The sequence below is a fragment of the Palaemon carinicauda genome, chromosome 25, assembly GCF_036898095.1.
Source record: "Palaemon carinicauda isolate YSFRI2023 chromosome 25, ASM3689809v2, whole genome shotgun sequence".
Classification (NCBI taxonomy): domain Eukaryota; kingdom Metazoa; phylum Arthropoda; class Malacostraca; order Decapoda; family Palaemonidae; genus Palaemon; species Palaemon carinicauda.
The window spans coordinates 85475129-85495550 of record NC_090749.1 but is presented as its reverse complement, the minus strand read 5'-3'; the positions used below and the strand labels follow the sequence as shown (position 1 = coordinate 85495550).

Below are 20422 nucleotides of genomic sequence, written 5' to 3'. Positions count from 1 at the left end.
ATAATAATAATAATAATAATAATAATAATAATAATAATAATAATAATAATAATAATAAAAAACTATATAAATCAATTTCAAGTACCTAATACACATAAGAAAAATATTGACTAATACGAAGGAGAAATTATCAGAGAAATAAATATCAAACACATGAGGTTGCAAGCTCCATATTATCATCAACATCTCTTTTTAATTCCATTAGAAGTGTGTTGATGACATCCATGCTGAGGGAATACTGCCTGCTGGCCATTATTGAAGATAAATTCAAAATAAATAGAAAAAAATCAGAAATTTGTAAAAAATAAAAAAAATTCAGAAATTAGCATTTGAGGGAAAATGGACCTCATGGTAATATATGGCATCTAAGCCAAAACCAATGTCATGCAAGTGGTAGACATACCATCCACCCACACTTTCCAACTATAAAGAACCCAACAAGTATCAACACTGTTCGACAATTTATAATTATGTAATAACTTTGCTGTTTGATCACTTACCCCTATAAAGGTATGTCAGGGTCGAGGTCGACCCCTGGGCGGGGGTGGGGGGGGGGTTAAAGAAACAGGGAAGGAGGGAAGTTAGACGAAAATCAGTCCTAAAGCAAACGATGGCATGTAGACTAGTCACCCCTTGCAGGTCGATCACTTCCATATTCGAGACAGCTGATGATTTATAGGGAAAAAACAGGTTTTGAACATGCTGTAGGGGTCGCGTACGACCCAGCATATCTGTCCACGGTTAAGTAACAGCATCAGAACATTAGTTTGCATTCGCTTCTGTCCATATATGTTACTGTACAGCAATGTGGAACCAAGATCTACTTATTATACTGCATAACAGAGAGAGGTTTTAAAGAATCAGGTCGATCAATATTGGTCCGATTTGGTCACGTGAGATAAAGGCGCCATATTGCTAGAGAGTTATGGGGTCTTTTGACTGGCCAGACATTTATACGTTCGATCCTTCTCTCTGGTTATGGTTCATTTTCCCTTTTCCTACACACACACACAGCAAATAGTGTGGCTTATTCTTTACTTATTCTCCTCTGTCCTCATACACCTGACAACACTGATATTACCAAACAATTATTCTTCACCCAAGGGATTACTGCACTTTAATTGTTCAGTGGCCCCTTTCCTCTTGTTAATGATACAAGAGACTCTCTTTTTATGAGCAGCAGCTCTTCTTGGAGAAGGACACTCCAAAATCAAACCATTGTTCGTTAAGTCTTGGGTAGTGCCATAGCCTCTGTACTATGGTTTTCCACTTCTTGGGTTGAAGTTCTGTTGCTTGAGAGTACGCCCAGACATGCTGTTTTGTCTTGTTTCTCTTTCTCTTATAGCTTTTATTGTTTATATAAGAGATATTTATTCTGAAATTATTACTCCTTTTGAAAATGTTTTTTGTCCTTGTTTCATCTCCTCACTGGGCTATTTTTCCTGTTGGAGCCCCTGGGTTTATAGCATCCTGCTTTTCCAACTAGGGTTGTAGCTTAGCAAGTGATAATATAATGATAATTAAAGTTATTTTAGTTGTATATCCATAGCAACCATGATAAAAAATTGTCCGATTTGTACAATGTGATTATTGTAAAGTTTTGCAGCCGTTGTTAAATTTCAAGATAGTGTGACGGTGCCGAGTGAGGGTTGTGAACTCAAAGGCAGGATGCAATTGACTGAGTTATATTGTTATAGAACACTCTCCTTTATATACAAAACCTCAAGGCAACAGGACATAACAAGTTAACAAGACAGACAATGTTACAGAGGAAACAGCAGACATGAATTTTCATGTTCGTTTAGTGCGAGGGAAGAGCCAAGATACAAGCATAATATATGCAAAAGGAATTATGTACAATTGTGTAACACACGGTTGGTACATGGCTCCCCCCTTAAAAATGACATACAGTACATGTTAAATAGGGCGCCCTGATCTGGAGAGGCGAACTGTAGGCAGAGGATAAGCAGGTTTTAGACGATCAATGGAGACCCAGTCTTCTTCGCCCCCAATGTTTAGTAGGAATGCTTTCGGACTGCGTCGGATCACAAGGTGGTGGTTTGCTAGTGTCGTTGCGCAGGAAGACGTGCGTTGCAGAGTGCAAGTCTGTTGGTATGTGATGCTTCACTGGGGGCTTGTAAGTCTGGCGGCACGGAGTAAATTTTCCCACGACGTGACGTATGCGGTGGAGATCGTCGGAGGAGGTTGTAGAAGGAAAAAATTCAGCAGGGACGACCAACGGGTCGCCATACACCATTTCAGCTGCCGAGGCGTCGAGGGCATCTTTAGGAGTGGTCCTTATTCCCAGGAGGACCCAGGGAAGCTGAGTAAACCAGTTGCAATCCTTGCAGCGGGACATCAAAGCTGCTTTGAGGGTGCGATGAAAACGTTCAACCATTCCATTGGCAGCGGGGTTGTAGGCCATTGTCTGATGTAGGGTGATGCCCAGGAGATTCGCTAATGACGTCCACAATTGAGAGGTGAAAGTGGTTCCCCTGTCAGAAGTAATATGCTCAGGGATACCGAATCTTGAAATCCATCCAGAGAGTAAGGCAGATGTACATGAGGCGGACGTTACAGTTTCCATGGGAATGGCTTCAGGCCAACGAGTGGAGCGGTCGATGACGGTAAACAGGTAACGATGTCCTTGTGATGTGGATAGGGGGCCTACAACGTTGACGTGAATGTGTGCGAAACGACGCTGAGGTTGAGGAAAGGTGCCCACTCCTGAATCCGTGTGTCGATGTACTTTGGAAGTTTGGCAAGAAGTACAGGCGCGGACCCAATCCTTAGCTTCCTTAGAAATGCCGTGCCAAATGAACTTCGCCTTCAGCAGCTGTGCAGTAGAACGGCACGAGGGATGTGAAAGGCCGTGAATGAAATCAAACACCTGTCGGCGCATGGGAGCAGGAATCCAAGGTCGCGGTCTACCAGTACTGACGTCACAGAGGAGGGTGGTGTTGGAGTCTTCGAGAGGAATGTCTTCCCAACGGAGGGACGTGCAGGATGTACTACAAGCTGGATACTCTGGATCCTGTCGTTGGGCTTCAGCCAGGGCGTTGTAATCAAATCCCAGTTGAACGGCAGCCAACGTGTTTCTTGACAGGGCATCGACAATGGGATTCATTTTCCAAGGGACGTATTGGAGGGTGCAATTGTATTCAGCAAAGGCGGAGAGATGTCGGCGTTGACGGGCGGACCAGGCGTCAGACTGTCGAGTGAAGGTGTGCACCAGAGGCATGTGGTCTATGCGAATGACGAAGGGCGTACCTTCTAAGAAATGGTGAAAGTGACGGACAGCCAAGTGCACCGCCAGCAATTCTCAATCGAAGGTAGAATAACCCGATTCTGCCTTGGACAATTTTCTGCTGAAGAAGGCCAATGGGCGGGGTGAGCCTTTGACCACCTGCTCGAGCACTGCACCAATAGCGACGTCGCTGGCATCGGTGGAGAGAAGGAGAGGGGCGTGTGGGATAGGAAAAGTGAGAGCCGCAACAGTTGATAGGGCCTTCTTTTCATTGCAGAAGGCTGCTTCTTGAAGGGGACCCCACTTCAGGTCCTTTGGCTTGCCCTTGAGGGAGGCGTAGAGGGGAGCAAGAGTGGCGGCAATGGCTGACAGAAAACGGTGATAATAGTTGATCATGCCCAAGAATTCCTGCAGAGCTTTGACGGTCGAGGGCGCGGGGAAGTTCTGAACGGCTGCTACCTTCTCAGGGAGGGGATGGACTCCTTCAGGAGTGATACGGTGCCCTAAGAACGACACTTCGTTGGCGCCAAAGGTACACTTGTCATACCGGACTACAAGGCCGTTTTGTTGCAGGCGGTCGAGCACGATGCGCATGTGACGGAGGTGTTCCTCTTTTGAGGAGGAGAACACAAGTATGTCGTCCACATAACATACACAGAAAGGGAGGTCCCCTAAGATGCCATCCATGAGGCGTTGAAACGTTGCCCCAGCATTACGAAGGCCAAAACAGGAGTAATTGAAGGTGTATGTACCAAACGGAGTGGTGATGGCGATCTTGGGGATGTCTTCTGGGTTCATAGGCACCTGATAATACCCCTTCAGGAGGTCGAGCGTAGAGAAAACCTTCGCTTTGTGCAGTTAGGAGGTCACGTCGGCAATGTTTGGGAGGGGGTGGTGATCCGGTTCTGTTTGCATGTTCAGGCGCCTGTAATCCCCGCACGGACGGAGGGAGCCGTCTTTCTTCAGAACTATGTGTAAGGGTGACGACCATTGGCTGGAGCCCTTTTGGCAAAGGCCCATTTCCTCCATTTCGGCGAACGTCTGTTTGGCGGCTGCCAATCGTTCCGGTGCCAGACGTCTGAATTTTGCGAAGACTGGGGGTCCCGTCGTTTTGATATGGTGATAAATACCGTGCTTGGCAGGAACCGTGGGCGTTTGGTGAAGTTCTGGACGGAAAACTTCCGGGTACGACGTGAGGAGGTGGGCGTAGGCATCCGTGGGTGCGCTGATGTGGAGAGCGAGGTTAGAGGGGACGGGTTGAAGAGGTGTCGACAAGTACGAGTCTGCGTTGACCAATCGTCGTTGGGCGACATCGACCAGAAGGTGGAAATGAGAGAGGAAATCCGCACCGAGGATTGGCATTGTGACGTCAGCAACGAGAAACTTCCAATTGAATTTACCTTTTCCGAACGATAATGTGAGGTCCTCGTAACCGTAGGTGGGTATCGCAGATCCGTTGGCAGCTACCAAGTGGACGTCGGCAGATGTAGACAGACTACGTCGTGCCTTGAAGAGTTTCCTTGGCAAAAGAGAACGACAAGCACCCGTGTCTAACAAAAATCTCCCGCCCGTTCCTGCATCCTGTAAAAAAAAAAGATTAGAAACATGGGAGGCCACCGCCACAAGCGATGGCCTACTTACACGTTTTTTGGCCACTGACAATCCTTGGCACATTTCTTCGCGGTTGCCCCGAATCTGAAGTGGTAGTAGCAAAACTGCGGCGGATGGGAGGTAGTAAGTGGCTGTAGAAGTCGTTCGTTGGGGTGCGAGCAATTGGTGGGTGGTGGGCGGCTTTGTCGCCGCTTCGGCACGTCACAGGGTAGGCGTGTATGTCCTACGGCATTCATGTCAGCTTCGGTTGACGTTGAATAGGCATCCTCGTCGTCAGGGGTGGAGGCGTTGATGGAGGTCTTGAAGTGGCTGTCCATAAGGGCGTCGGCTTTGGTCATCAAGTCCTTTATGGGTAAACTATCGACATCAGGTATGGCAGAGCGTACAGGTTCGGGCAAACGGCGTATCCAAAGGGCACGAAGTAGGTTCACCTCAAGAAGAGAGCCGTCTGCGGCAGGTTGAAAACGAGCGATACTGGTCATTTCCCTGAGGGCAAGCGAAGCCCTTTGGTCCCCCAACGGTTGTTGTGAGAGCTGAAAAAGCTTTGCTATACGGGCGGCTGGCGACGGCGAGTACTGCTGCAGAAGGTATGTTTTGAGGGCGTCACACGCTATTGGGGTGTCTCCTTGTTCACAAAGACAGTCGGATATTTCTGGGAAGGTGTCCTCGGGTATCGCCGCGAGAACATAATCCGCTTTGGTGGTTGAGCGAGTCACTCCCCTGATACAAAACTGGACTTCTGCGGGCTGAAACTAAGCAAACGCCTCTCCGCTGGCGAACGGTGAAAGTTTCAATGGGGCGGCCGCAGCGCCAACTGCTGTAGAAGAGTCCGTCATAGTACCAACGATGGAGGGGCGAGGGAGGTGGGGGTGGAAGGCAGTGGGAGCGAGTCGACTTTCGGGGTCACCAATGTGACGGTGCCGAGTGAGGCTTGTGAACTCAAAGGCAGGATGCAATTGACTGAGTTATATTGTTATAGAACACTCTCCTTTATATACAAAACCTCAAGGCAAAAGGAAATAACGAGTTAACAAGACAGACAATGTTGCAGAGGGAACAGCAGACATGAATTTTCATGCGAGGGAAGAGCCAAGATACAAGCATAATATATGCAAAAGGAATTATGTACAATTGTGTGACACACGGTTGGTACAATAGTTACCTTTATGCACACTGGCTCTCTCTTCTACTATGTAAAACAGTGTATCATTGGATGCTGCACCAACGCTTTTTTTCCATAATCAGATTGCCACAACATACAGGGTTGCCAGTTGATAGACTCTTGAAACTCCTAATAGTTTGTTTAACATACTGGATAAAAAACAAAAAGTCAAGGTATTACGACATTCATGTTTGTTAAATAGATCTGTTATAAACCTGTTGACTATGGTGTCCAGTTCAAGACTAATCCTCGTTTACACATAAGGGGAACTCATTTAATCTGTTTACTTTATATCAGTAAGTAGATCAGATTAAGACTCTTACCAGTTTAGATAACAAATAAGGAAATACTGTTTCATGGTGCTGCAAACTTCTCTAATTATTATAGAACTGATAATCTGTTTAAAGTTACTGGGAGTAAAATTGGAGGTAAAATGGTTCTAAGAAGAGCTACACAACAGCTTGGCGAGTAATTCATTCATGATAACTCACCCCCACCAGAAAATGGAAAATCGATTTATTGTTTCTATGTATGCAGAAACATATCGTACATGTTCTCCAGAAGTTTAAGCTAATTATCTTTACAAATAATGAAGATAAAGCGGTCTTTAAATGATGACGTCATCTTTATTGCGTTGTTTTCAGTATGACAGAATCATCTTTGCGTGTTTTTTTTTTTTTTCGTTTTATATAACAATTTTTTTTTCACTTACATATTGAAATTTCGTACATCTGGCAAAGATGGAAGGCATTGGTAAGGGGTAAGCGAACACAAACTATGATCTATGAGAAAAATAGCCAGAATTTCCAAAGACGTATAGAAGTTACATTGCATGTGTGTTTATTTACTTACAGTTCGTATATACATTGTGTTTTCAAAAGGTCCTCAAGAACTTTATAGCAAGGCTAATATTACCTAAGGTCAAAGAAGGAAGAGAGCAAGAAAAAAAAGAACAAAAAAGAGAGGGAAGCATGAGAAAGAGTGCAAAGCTGGAACATTCTAACTAAAACTCTGGCAACAATGAGAGGCCAGTAGCAACTCATGACACCCTTGATTTTTTCTAAAGAAAAAAAAAAGCGAAAATTTATAGCAAATCTTTGGGAGCTCATAACTCAAATATATACTCATTCTCATAATTTTCTTTATTTATTATTCGATTTTAGAGAGAATGATATCATTGAAAAAAAGAATAAAAATCCCTCAATTTTCAAACAGAATTTGGCATTTACTTTTTCTCATTTTTTTTTCACGAAGATAAATAATAAAAATTTCATTTAAAAAAAAAATAAAAAGGAAAATCGAAAATCTGTCACAGAATTATTTGATTTGTGAATAAGTTTTGATGGTATGATTTTCAATAAAATTCGTGTCATATTAGTGAAGAAAAATTTACTTTTTATTTTTTTAAATCATGATTTTCGCTAATAAACCAAAAAGTTTTTGATTGAAGAAATAGAAATCTTTATGTGATGAAGGTATTATATATGTCTAAAACATATAAAGAAATTGTGTATTTTGAATCATTAAAAAAAAAGCGGGACATAGAAGATGGTCCCCATAAGGGGCCGGCAGGCTAATGCCGATTTTTAATGACTGGACTTTGACATTCATACCACTTAATAGGGTGACTTAGGACATCTCCAAACTCCATAGGATTTTTGCTTCTGACCTTCCGTTCAGCAACGCCAGGGCGATTTATCATACAAATGTGTGTTTTTCAAATTTTATCTCCTCCTTTGATAATTATTACTAAGATCTGCTATTACTAACCTTTATAGACCTGATAAAGTCCTTCAATAATATGAAAAGTTTTTTATTTGAAGTAACTTTTTTCCAGATATGATTTTTTTTCATTATGGTATAAAAATAAACCCTTGAAATCAGAGAAAAATAATTAATAAAAAAATTATAAAAGAAATTGGAAAAAGGCCTTCATTGTTTTATGTATTTCTAAGTTATATACCGAATTTCAATGCTAAATCTTGATAACAAAGGGACACTATGGAATTTCAAGGCCAATAAGTATTGTTTTTGAGATACGGGCATTCAGTTTTCTTTTTAATTTTACAAAGAAAATATTGATAAATCATGATTTTCATGAACCTTATGTTCTTTTTCGGGTATTATTAAAAGAAAACAAAATCGTTTATAATCAAATCATAAATGAAGATCCTTTTGCTCAATATCTTGCTTCTTTTGGCTCCTGTAAGGCAAGGTGGCCGCTCCCCCCCTCCCCTCTCTCTCTCTCTCTCTCTCTCTCTCTCTCTCTCTCTCTCTCTCTCTCTCCATTACCGATATTACCCTCTTCTGAACTCCTAATAGAGCAAATTTTCTTCTTCCTTATGTTAGCAAGATGTTGAAATTTTCTTTTCCTCTTTGAAATGATAAAAGTCTTGCTAAAAACGAAAAAAAAACAAACGTAAAAATTAGTGAATGTCAGAGGGCATTCAAAGTTTTTCTTTTTATTTTTCCAAAGACAATATTAATAAATCCTAATTATTAAGAATTTTATGTTCCTTTTGGAATATTGATAAACAAAAACAAAGTTATTTATCATAATTTACTCATAATGAAGATCCTTTTGCTCAATATCTTGCTTATTTTGCTTGTTCCAGGCAAAGACATCGCTTCTCCATTCTCTCTCTCTCTCTCTCTCTCTATCTCTCTCTCTCTCTCTCTCTCTCTCTCTCTCTCTCTCTCTCTCTCTCTCTCTCTGCTCTACCGATATTACTCTCTTCTGAACCCTTAATAGAACAAATTTTCTTCTTTCCTATGTTAGCAAGATGTTGGAATTGTCTTTTTTTCTTTGATATGATAAAATTCTTGTCGAAAACGAGAAAAAAGCATAAAAAATTAGTGAATGTCAGAGGTCAAACTGAGTTTTCCTGTACGACTGAAGGGTGAAGGGTGTAATATTATTACATAGTCTGTTATTCGTGGAAGTTATACAGGTGCCACTCTTCACAATTTCTTTGACATTAAAATGTAATATATATCAAAATTTATGATCACAGAAGAAATACTGCATTTTCTTGTAGGGAACAATGTTTATGGTTTTATTGAGTTACTTTTACTATTTACCCTATAACTATGAAAGCAAGAGGAAATTTGACAAAATATTTCGTTTACGCATTCTCCATTGCCATACATAGCTCAGTGATTTTTTCAGGGTTTTGTGTTTTTCTTCCTATACCCCCAATTACTGGTATTCCGACCGGGTCCCTTAACCTCCCTCCCTCTGTGATTGTCAGGACCTGGGAAACAAAGCACACCAATATGCCTACCTTTGTTCCATCTTCAAGTTCCAGCTCAACCAGAGCAGAGGTCTCCACCAAAAAAAAAGAAAAAAAAAAAAAAACAAATTAAATAAACAAAACAAAGAATGAGTATAGAGGATTAGGCTAGCCTATTCCTGATGATGCATTATGATAATTAATAATTTTTTACTGCAAAAGTATCAAGTCCTTCACCTCTGGTTCTTTCTCAGCAAATGGTACAACAAATCTATTCAAATCACAGCTATTATGCATTTCCCCATCACTGTACTCTGAACAAATGGCAGAATAATCCCTCGACAAACTTCATATCACTTAACATTTTTGAATTAATAGAATTATAAAATGATTCACAAGTTTTGTCACTCTCCCACTGATACGTTGTCATTTTCACGTATCGAGCGCTAAGAATGAGCATCTCAAACCCATGATTGATGCTCCCATTATCTTGTTTGAATTTTAAAAATACTGAATTCTTACTGGATAAAAAACCATCCAACAATTTCTTTGGTCAAGCGAGGTCCATTTCAAATTTCTGCAACTGCTGATTATTCTAGTATTCTGCTACTAATGTGCTGCTGAATTGATAAAAAGGTCATCTACAGTGACTTCTAGACACTTCAAAAGCAAGACTGCTGTTAGGAATCAATATCAGATGATTGTGAATGAAACACTTGGAATGTTGGGGCTGTTTGCTGTGACCCGTCTGACTCTGGTTGCGGTGTTCTGCATCACAGCTGATGGACATGTCGTACAACTGACATGTTACGACTGAGGAAGAGGTCAAGTGTTGCCACTCAAAGAACTAGTCCTCTCCATTATTTTTCCTAACTTTGAAGGTATCCTATACAATTTCGATCAACATTTAGACTCCTAAGAGTGACTTTTGACTCTTACACTTTGCCATCGTTCACCATTTTCAGGAATGTAATCAGCTAATTGCTTGATTTGACAGAACAACAAATTGTCATCAAACATCAGCTGGGAAATGGAGACCTTTCTGAACAGTTTATATTCTATAAAATTTTGTAATATAGTGGAAAAAAGAAAGTTCCGTCATTATACATACACCTACAATTTTGAAGCCTTTATGTTATTTTTGTTCTGCTCTCCCTCTTAACGTGCTTCAACAAGGAATATTGTATCTATTGAGCCTGATGTTCATTTGAATGAGAATCTAGTCAACATTGTTGATAGGCATATCCTTCTTGTATGATAAGACACCGAATGAAAGACAAACCCTGGTTCAATGATGATATTAGACTTACTTACTTGGAGAATCAGGAGTCCTATCATATTTAGAATGGTAACAAACCAGATTTCCCTTGAAATAACTATAATCTGCTCATAGCCTTTACTCAGAGGGGAAAGGAATAGGCCTACAATTTAACCATAAAAGAAACTCTTTTTGGTACAACCCAGGAACATATGTGGTTGGCTACACTTGAATCTGCAGTTTTTGGTGTAGATGCAATGGTTTCATCTGTCACTCACTGTCCATAGGAAAAGGCAAGCCTATTGGCTTGACAGTAAGCATAGGAATGAGAAACTTGATATTTCTCATTCCAGTTTTCCTGATGCTAAAGTAACTATAGTCAATTCTTTTTATTGAGCCAGATTTGCACCGACTCGCAGGGTGTCCTTTTAGCTCGGAAAATTTCCTAACAGATGATTAGTCGGAAGTATTTTTATCCGACCAATTGGCTATTAGGAAATTTTCTGAGCTAAAAGGTCACCCATGCGAGTCGGTGTAATTCTGCCCCATTAAATAGAATTGATTACAATTTAGGTTTTCGAATTCATGAAATTGAAGAACTCTTGATGGACCTTGATGTGGTTATGAAGGTGCAGATATGAATGAAATTTATTCGTTGTCTTTTATAAAGACTGCAGATTTCTTATCTCCAAGTTATCAGTTATTTTCTGCAAGTAAGCAAGAAGAGGTCATTCTAGCAATTGTTGGAGCTCAAGTCCAGAGCACATGTTGAAGAATTGGTTATGTTACTCCATTATGTCTCTTTTAACGAGAAAATGCTGTGACGAAGTCATCACACTTCAACAGAGAATATCGTAGAAGCATTGTAACCAGGAAGATCTCTATGATCAAAATTTTGGTTAGGAAGCTGTTCACAAACAAAAACACAAACAGGGAGGAAAACATAACCTCCTTCCAACTTCGTTGGTGGAATCAACAATATATTTTCACAGAAATGTCAAATGTCAAATACCTACTTGAGTATGCCTCTGCATTCAGCGGACACATGTGAGTGACTTCCCTAAAGTTCACCTTGGAGAACAACAGCTTGTGATTTGACAAGTATATGACCTTCGGATCTTGATCTTGTTATCATCAAGTTAATTTAAAACACGTCAAAAGAAGAAATGAGGTCTGTTCAAACAACAACAACAGCAAAGGTAAATTCTACTCATAAACTTGAAGAATGTCACGTATGCAGGGGAAAGGAGGAACACTCTGATTAACACTTTTGAAAACTACCTCTTCAGGCACCACATGTATGTGTGCCTGATAATTTTCAGATACTGCACCATTAATAATGCTTTGTATCACAACTGCGTTAGATTTAACCATGTTTACTCGGTACCAACCCAAATACGCTGGCTTTAGTTTGTGTTTCCTAGGTTGTAATTGTTTCAAATACACACGATGGCCCACAATCCTTTTACCGGTGCGGTTTTGAGCCAACCCTCATAATTTGAGCTGAGTTTATCATTAGCTCTTTTCAAAAACCTTTCAGTGGTGATCATTACTCTCCTTAAAAGATTTAATAAATATACACAGTATTGTTCAGTTGAATAATTTGCCAATTACTGCGAATTAATGAGTACCGTATATGGTAACACAGGATCCTGTCCATACACTAAAAAGAAAGGTGTGCCCCTGAGCGAAGCATTATATGCAATGTTCAAAGCTAGCTCAGCTGTAGGAAGCATGGCGTGCCAATGAAGGGGTCATCAGCCACTAAGTAACGCAAAATCGGACTACTTCCCTATTATGCGATTCCACTAAGCCATTAGCTGAAGGCCTATATGTGGTCATTGAAAAGTGTTCAATTTCCATCAAGTCCATGACCGATTTCACCACATTATATATAAACTCAAGACCATTATAACTTTTCAAAATTTTTGGGCAACCAAAACTGGTAATGAAAGAGCACAATGCTTGGGCTAATGAACTTGCTGGTTTATCTAACATTGCGTAAGTATGAGTGCACCCAATAAATGCATCCACAAATACACATAAATTTATGTTTTGTTAAACCAGTAGGAAATGGTCCTACCACATCCATATGCACTTTATAAAATTTGAGGGGAATCACAGGCCCCTTTCTGGCTTACGGCACAGTGTTTTTATGTGTTTTGAAACAGTTACAAGCATGACAACCTTTTAAATAATTCTCTATAGATTTTTTCATTCCTAACCAAAATAAAGATTCAAATGCTCACTTTAATGTTCTATCAATCCCTAAATGCTGTACAAACGTACTTGCATGTACAATGTGGATGGCTCGATTAATTAAAGAGGGAAGAAGAACTACCTGTGCACAAAATTCCCCTCCCTCTTCTCATAAGCATAATATAAGATATAATTTTCTATAAAAGAATTCTCACGAGGCACATTAAGAAACGATGGATAACTCTCCGATTCCCCTTAAATCACTGCTCACACTCTTTCCATCTATTCCTCTTTTTTCTGTCCCTCTAGGACTTCTTTTATGTCCCAATCTTCCACGTCAATCAAACCTGCATCATTAGGGCATTCATTCTGGACACCCCCTGGTCATGTCCTTGGCCACCCACATATATTCACCTTCACCGCTCATATCTCTCTCTCACACTCCCTAATATCTGTAACTCCCTCCCTTTCTCTCTCTCTCTCTCCCCTCTCTCTGCTCCCGTATTCTGAATGCTCATAGGGAGAATTCACATCCCGTTTTCTATTTTCTCTATTTGGATGAGGGTCTTCAATATTTTGCTTACGTTCTTCATTCCTTTTTGTGCCCTAGTTCTTACTCCTATTACTGCACCTCTAGAGAGAGCATCAGCTACCTTGTTAGCTCTACCTTTTATGTGAAGAAAACCCTTTATATTAAACTCTAACAATCTATCAATCCATCTCTCTTGTCAAGATGTCAAATCCCCTTTGAAAATGAGGTCACGTAAGGGGCGATGATCACTTTGCAACTCAATCGACTGACCTGATAAAAAGAACCGATGCCTTTTTAGAACTGAAAGAATAGCCAAGGCCTCTCGATCGAATGTACTATAATTCTTTTCTGCCCCTTTTAATGCTCAGGAAGCAAAATAAATGGGTCCCTCTCTACCTTTATCATCTCGTTGAGAAACTACTCCAACATTAGCTACGCTACTCGCATCTGTTGTCACTAAATATGGCTGATCAAATCTAGGATAAGCGAGTAAGTCATTGCTAGTTAAGGCCGCTTTTAAATGGTTAAAGGCCCTTTCTTCTTCCACTCTCCAACTTATTACTTTTCGTTTCTTTAAAGCATCTAAAGGTCTCGCTATCTCTCCTAAAACTCTTATGAATTTACGGAAAGACCCAGTGAGCCCAAAAACCCGGCTACTTCCTTAGGGCTACATAGCGTGGGGAAATCTCTAATAGCCTCTATTTTACTTGGGCAGTGTTGGATACCGTCTGTGGTTATTATGTGACCTAAAAATTCGACCTGTTTACAGAAAAATTTGCACTTTGACAAATTTATTTTCATACCATCACATGCCAATGCTTCTAAAACTTTACGAATATTATTATTACGTTCTTCGGCCGTTTTCCCTGTAATTATGATATCGTCTAAATAAACAAGAACATTATGGCCAATTAAGGGAGACAAAACCGCCATCATAACTCTAGAGAAATTACTTTGAACATTTTTAACACCGAAAGGAAAAAAATTAAATTGAAATATGTGATCGTTAGCTATAAATGCCTTGTTACATTTACTGTCTTCCTGAATGGGTATTAGATAGTATCCAGATTTTAAATCAACAGTTGTGAAATATTTACTATCCCGTACCTTCACAAGTAATTCTTCAATCGAGGGCAATGGAAATGCATTATCCTTAGTGACTGCATTCAACTTCCTATAATCTACCCACAATCTTACCAAGCCATCCTTTTTCCTAACAGCTAAAATTGGATAAGCCCAGGGGAATCTGCTCTCCTCGATTCCCTTAATTTATTAATCTCCTTTTCTATCTCTGCCTAGAAATAAAAGGGTACCTTATAAGTCCTTGACCTGATCAGCTCTGCTTGCCCAGTTTCAATGCTAAAGGGGAATTGATCAATCGTCCCAAGTGGCTCACCTCCAATTACAATTACATCGGAATACTTATCAACAATGTCACTAACTAAGGTTGATATTCTGACGGATATAGTTTTCACGCTTTCAAAATCAAATTATGAATGCGTTCGTCTGTGCGGGCTGGAGTTGTGGCTCCCAACATCCCATTATTAGCAATTTCACATAACTCTAATTCACACACAGAATAACTTCCTAACACAACTCTTTTATTTGACAAATCAACTATCATTATATCAGCTCTGTTCTCTTTTATTTCCAATAAGCCCTCTAAAATCATATGCGCCCAATTATCATGGGGTTTAACAAGGACCTTGGTGCCTTCCGGAAGAGGGCGACAAAGGGTCACTGATATGCTCGTAAGTGTCTGGGGAGAAAACACTTCTCCTCTCACAGGTACAGCAGTGGTTACCTTATCTAAATGTCTCTCCGAGTCTGCACAAGCACTTACTCACTCATGGCTTTCTGTCGGCAAAATGAACCAGCCTACTTTTACTGCTATTGTATCTTTTCCCCCAAAAATGCATATTTGATTACATGAAATGAAATCTATTCCTAAAATAGCCTCGATTCCAGGAATTCCCAAGGTGTGCAAGAGAAAAAATCATGCGTAAAATTCACAGATCCCATCTTAAAGTTGAGGATAGTTGTATGGTTTATGCATATTTTATTTCCTCCTGGTGTGTCAAGGTCAAGGACGAGAGATGCCGCTGACTGTAATGGGTTTAAGGAGAATCTTTTTTTTCAATCAGTAAAACATTGGCTCGTGTGTCGATCAGAACTGAAATGGATTTATCTGACAGGTCAACCCTAACTGCTAACATTCCTAGCCAGCCACTACGATATATGGGGCACGGGCCAATAACCTCAGCTGCAATGCTGCTGCTCCATAGTGCTGCGGGGGTGACGTCGGGGGTACCCATGGAGGTCCCAGTGCCTGCTCTAAGTCCGTCATTGTTGGGGGCGCTGCCTCGGCGTCTGCTTATGATATCATGCTGGGGGGCATCGAAGTCCCTCGTCTCCCCCTTCCTCTGTTTCTTTTTCCTCGAATGTTGGGCGGGCGGAGGTGTGCGTGTGCCACAGCCATTCCACCATCGGCGTTTTTTGCTGGGCACTATCGAGATGGATGACCGTAGGCCTGACAAGTGTAACAGCAGGGTGATCCATGGGTGGGGCACTCCACCCATTGGTGTCCCTCTCCCCCGCACTGCCAGCATCTGAAGATACTTCTCACCAGCTGACTGCCCGCTTTGGGAGTTGCTGAGTGCCTCTCATTGCTGCCAACTCCTAGGAATTGGGCCAGTCATTTTTTTTCTAGCAAACTGTCTAAAATGTTTTGTATCGCGCTCAATACGTCTGCTAACGAGCAATTGTCATCAAACAAATAACCACATAAATTCGGCTTTACTAATCTGCAAATATGTTTTTGGGCAATTGCAATTGGCACTCCGGGTGGCAAACGAATCGCAATTGAGAAAAATGCGAGTTGCAAAACTAAGAACGGATTCACCTTCCCGAATTTTGGGTTTGTAATTTTCTTTTATGTCCCCTTTTCTCGCATCAGGTAAGGCATACTTCTCAATTAAACGTCTTTTCATTTCAGTATAACTTCTTAAACTGTATTGTGGCCAACACAATACCTCCATTGCAGGAGCATCTTTCAGCAATCTGATTACTTGAATAGGTTTTTCTCTTTCCGACCACCCATATGTGGCTACTTCAAAGTCTCTCAAAAACACTTCAATCGATTGGAACCTTCGTTAGGCCGCTGATCATCAAAAGGCCTAACACCTGCCTGGATTTCTTGCAACTTTCCAACAATGATTTGCGTATCTTCACTCGGCTCTGCATGTGTGCTTTCACTTGTGTGCATTTGGACTTCGTTTACGTATGTCGGATATGTTGTGGTTCCTCTTCTGGTTCAACCAAGATTCTGTTCATTAGTTGTTTTGAGTTATCTAACTTATTTTCTAATTCTTGGGTTCTAATATCCTGTCTATATTCTTCATCGGGAATGCTACATCCCACTACCGCTTTCTTCTCATCTGTAGCAGCAGCGTCTGCTATCTTAGTCCTTGTGTATCTAGGCATCTTGAACTTTTATTTTATTGGCTTTAAGAACAACACAAACAGACAAATTTTTACACCTAACACCAATATGTCCTATGTTTTCAGATAATGAGACATTGGAACATAGATTTTTTTTTACTTTTATACAAAAGGTTCGTAAGTATGCTATACTGCACAGCCGACACTCTCTGGCAAGCGCCTTGTCTCAGAAAATGCACAAAGGCAACTAGATACCCCTCGCTATCAAAATGCTATCTTACTACATAAACATGCTGAGGTATAGGTTTTGTGGAATTCTCATGATTACAGAGTTCATTTACCTTGAGGCACAACACATATCTTCATACAAGAATTAGGACATACAGTATATGGTTGACCAATCATTTATTGTACTACTGCTCGATTTTTAAACTTTGATTTACTCTCTTTACCCAATAGTTGAGTATTTACAAGATAAAAGTAAAATATCAAAGCATTTAGATGTAAATTCCACCATATCTCCACTAGATTATTATTATTATTATTATTATTATTATCATTATCATTATTATTATTGTTATTATTATTATTACTTGCTAAGCTACAACCCTAGTTGGAAAAGCAGAATGCTATAGGCCTAGGGGCTCCAATGGGGAAAATAGCCCAGTTAGGAAAGAAAACAAGGTAAAATGAAATATTTTAAGAAGCGTAACAACATTGAAATAAATATTTTCTATGTAAACCCTAAAAACTTTAACAAAACAAGAGAAAGAGAAATAAGATAGAATAGCGTGCCCGCGTGAACCTTCAAGCAAGAGAACTCTAATCCAAGACAATGGAAGACTATGGTACAGAGGTTATGGCACTACCCAAGACTAGAAGAGCTGCTTACCATAGCTAAAGAGTCCCTTCTACTCTTACCAAGAGGAAAGAAGTCACTGAACAATCACAGTACAGTAGTGAACCCTTTGAGAAAGAAAGAATTGTTTGGTAATCTCCGTGTTGTCAGGTGTATAAAGACAGAGGAGAATATGTAGAGAATAGGCCAGCCTATTCGGTGTGCGTGTAAGTAAAAGGAAAATGAACCGTAACCAGAGAGAAGGATCCAAGGATCCAATGTAGTATTGTCTGGCCAGTCAAAAGACCCCATAACTCTCTAGCAGTAGTATCTCAATGGGTGGCTGGTGCCCAGGCCAACCTACTATCTGCAGATATCAGACCTTTGACCTCACTTTAGTGTCATCAACTGACAAGAGAAAGCGCTAATAATTATTGTAAACAGTTCTTATATTTCTGACTTGAGTTTTCCTCATCTTGACTGATCATTTGTAACACAAGGTTTAAACAACTTCATAGGTGAATATTCACACATTTTATAGTTTTATTTGCAGTATTGTACATCCAAACTAGGCATTGCTTTCTTCAAGTTACTCTTTAGTACATGAAAACATTTAGTATAAGCGAGATTTTTTTTCAAAAATCTAATTTTCAGAAGAATAAGAACCCAATTCTTGGAAACTAAGATCACAGCTGCTTGAACTTAACTTCAAGCATTGCTAAAATGGACTGATCTAAGCAACGTTTGATAACACTATAGTTATTTGAAATAACTTGTGATGAAAGTTTACGGAATGAAAGAGTGCCACTAGTCCATCAACAATTGAAGTATTCATTATAACAGTATTAGTAAATCCTAGATTCTAACATGTTCAGCATAAACTGTGAAATATATTTGCTCATGAACAATTTGAATGAAATATGTAAGCAGAAAGAAGGATCCTAAAAATCTCAGAGAACTAAATATCCATTTTGCAGACAACCATTAAAATGATCATACACACAGGTACATATATAAATGTGCTGCAATACAAAAAATACAACTCAAATATTAACATTCACGATAGAGAATATATCCAACAATAATTAACTTTCCATTTCTCTGACAGTAAAACTCAATAGAAGAATAAATGTGATAATAAGAAGAATATAACCAGATATTACAGTATTGGTTTTGACAATATATAAACTATATATTACAATTATTTCTATATTCATTTCAACAGTTAACTATCTAAACTACTTTTTGCAACAGTTAACATAGAATCAGGCGTGATAGCCAGAGTTGACACCATTTTACTTGGCTTCAAGTTGGGATGGGCTGACAAGTTGCAAGCAAGCCAAGGGTTTTTACCCAAAGTCAAGTCATGCATTTTATCATCAAAGAATTTGGTATCAAAAAGATTGCTAGAATATTTGTTACTTTGAGGACAACATGTCGCATGGCTTATTGGTAAGGATTTCATGGTATAATCCAAATTCTTTATACTTCATAGACAGTTCATCTTTAGATATTTGATGTATGTCCTTTGCATCACTATCCTCGACATTTTCTTTTTTTCTCTTTAGTCTTTTTAGCTTTTAACTTGTTTAAGAGCCAAATGTTGGACTGAGGGCTAATCACAACACGAGATTCCTGAGGTGAGATAGCAGGTACTGTCGTGGATGAAGACAACCACATTTCCCCAGGAGTTTTATGCATAGCCCTCTTTGTCATATGGGTATGACCAGAGCTGCTCTTCACCAGCCATTTCGAATTAACAGACGAGAGGATATCAGCCATGTGCGAGAGTACAGAATTTGAGCTGTAGCCTACACTTCAGAAATGGTACGTTTTTGGCTAGTTTTTGCGTAGTATGCAGCAGACTGCTTGTCTTTTTAAAGAGCAGAATCATCACAGCTGCCTTGGCAAATGCATTCTGAGAAGTTGGAACAGGGTTCGTTTGCTTGGAAAATACCAGCTATCTTAATTTGTTGTAATAGTGACCTTTCTGATGAGGTTTGCTTTGTGCTCAGCCAGCATGACTTATCTTCTATACTGTTTGAAAGATTTTCTATCTTGAACAATGATACTTGGTTGCTACAGTCTTTATCAGTATCAAAATGGTTTGACATGACCTCAATGCCTGAACTCTCCGAGGTCAGTGGAGGTGCTGACCCATAATGTGAAATTAGATCAAAACTCCCAGTGATGAAAGATGTTAGGGCAACTTCTTCCTCATCTTGGGTTCCAGCAATTTGCAATTTACTGAGCCATAATGTAACAGTGCACTTTGAATCTCCAGCTCTACAAACCTTGGTGGGAGAGTCAGCCATAGCATTTCTTTGCTTATTGTCTATCAGCCAACTCTGCTGATTCAATCTGAAAAACTGAACAGTAGTTTGCATGGGATAATCAGGTCCTAAGGCTGCTCCTGCTACACTTTTGTGCAGCAAATCGTAGTGTTCATCCTCATACTCTTTGACCTTAGCAAGAATAACAGGTGATGGATGATGAGTGATTGTCTCCGGTAATTGAACACTTCCAAAGGCTCCAATAACAGCAGTCAAAGCAGCTTCATTCAAAACTGCCAATAGCAAATTAGCTGGCCAGATATTACTTGTGCAAGGTATATCATCCATATTATTTTTTGAAAGGGTAGTGTACCAACCGTGTGTCACACAATTGTACATAATTATTTAGCACCGTCACAGTAGAAACGTCTGCTGAAGTACAGCTCTGCAGTAAGTTCTTTGTGGTTGTCAGTGGCCCCTGGCTATCCATCAGTCCCACCTGTTGCGTGCTGATCAAACAGTTCTTTTGAGCTATCACAACCTCGACTCGACGAACCAACTGACGTTCCCATCCTCTCAGAGCTAACTCTTGACAATCGACAGCTTCGTGGATGTCTTCCTTTACGTT

General features: G+C 40.1%; 1 protein-coding gene and 1 pseudogene across 3 annotated transcripts in view; one reads left to right on the top strand and one right to left on the bottom strand.

The window, feature by feature from the left end:
- LOC137618680 (pro-epidermal growth factor-like) overlaps positions 1-20422 on the top strand; it is a 570433-nt gene that overhangs the window by 426781 nt on the left and 123230 nt on the right. The gene's annotated exons all lie outside the window — the stretch shown is intronic.
- Positions 18735-20422, bottom strand: part of LOC137619266 (nuclear receptor coactivator 4-like) — a 1796-nt pseudogene continuing 108 nt past the window's right edge.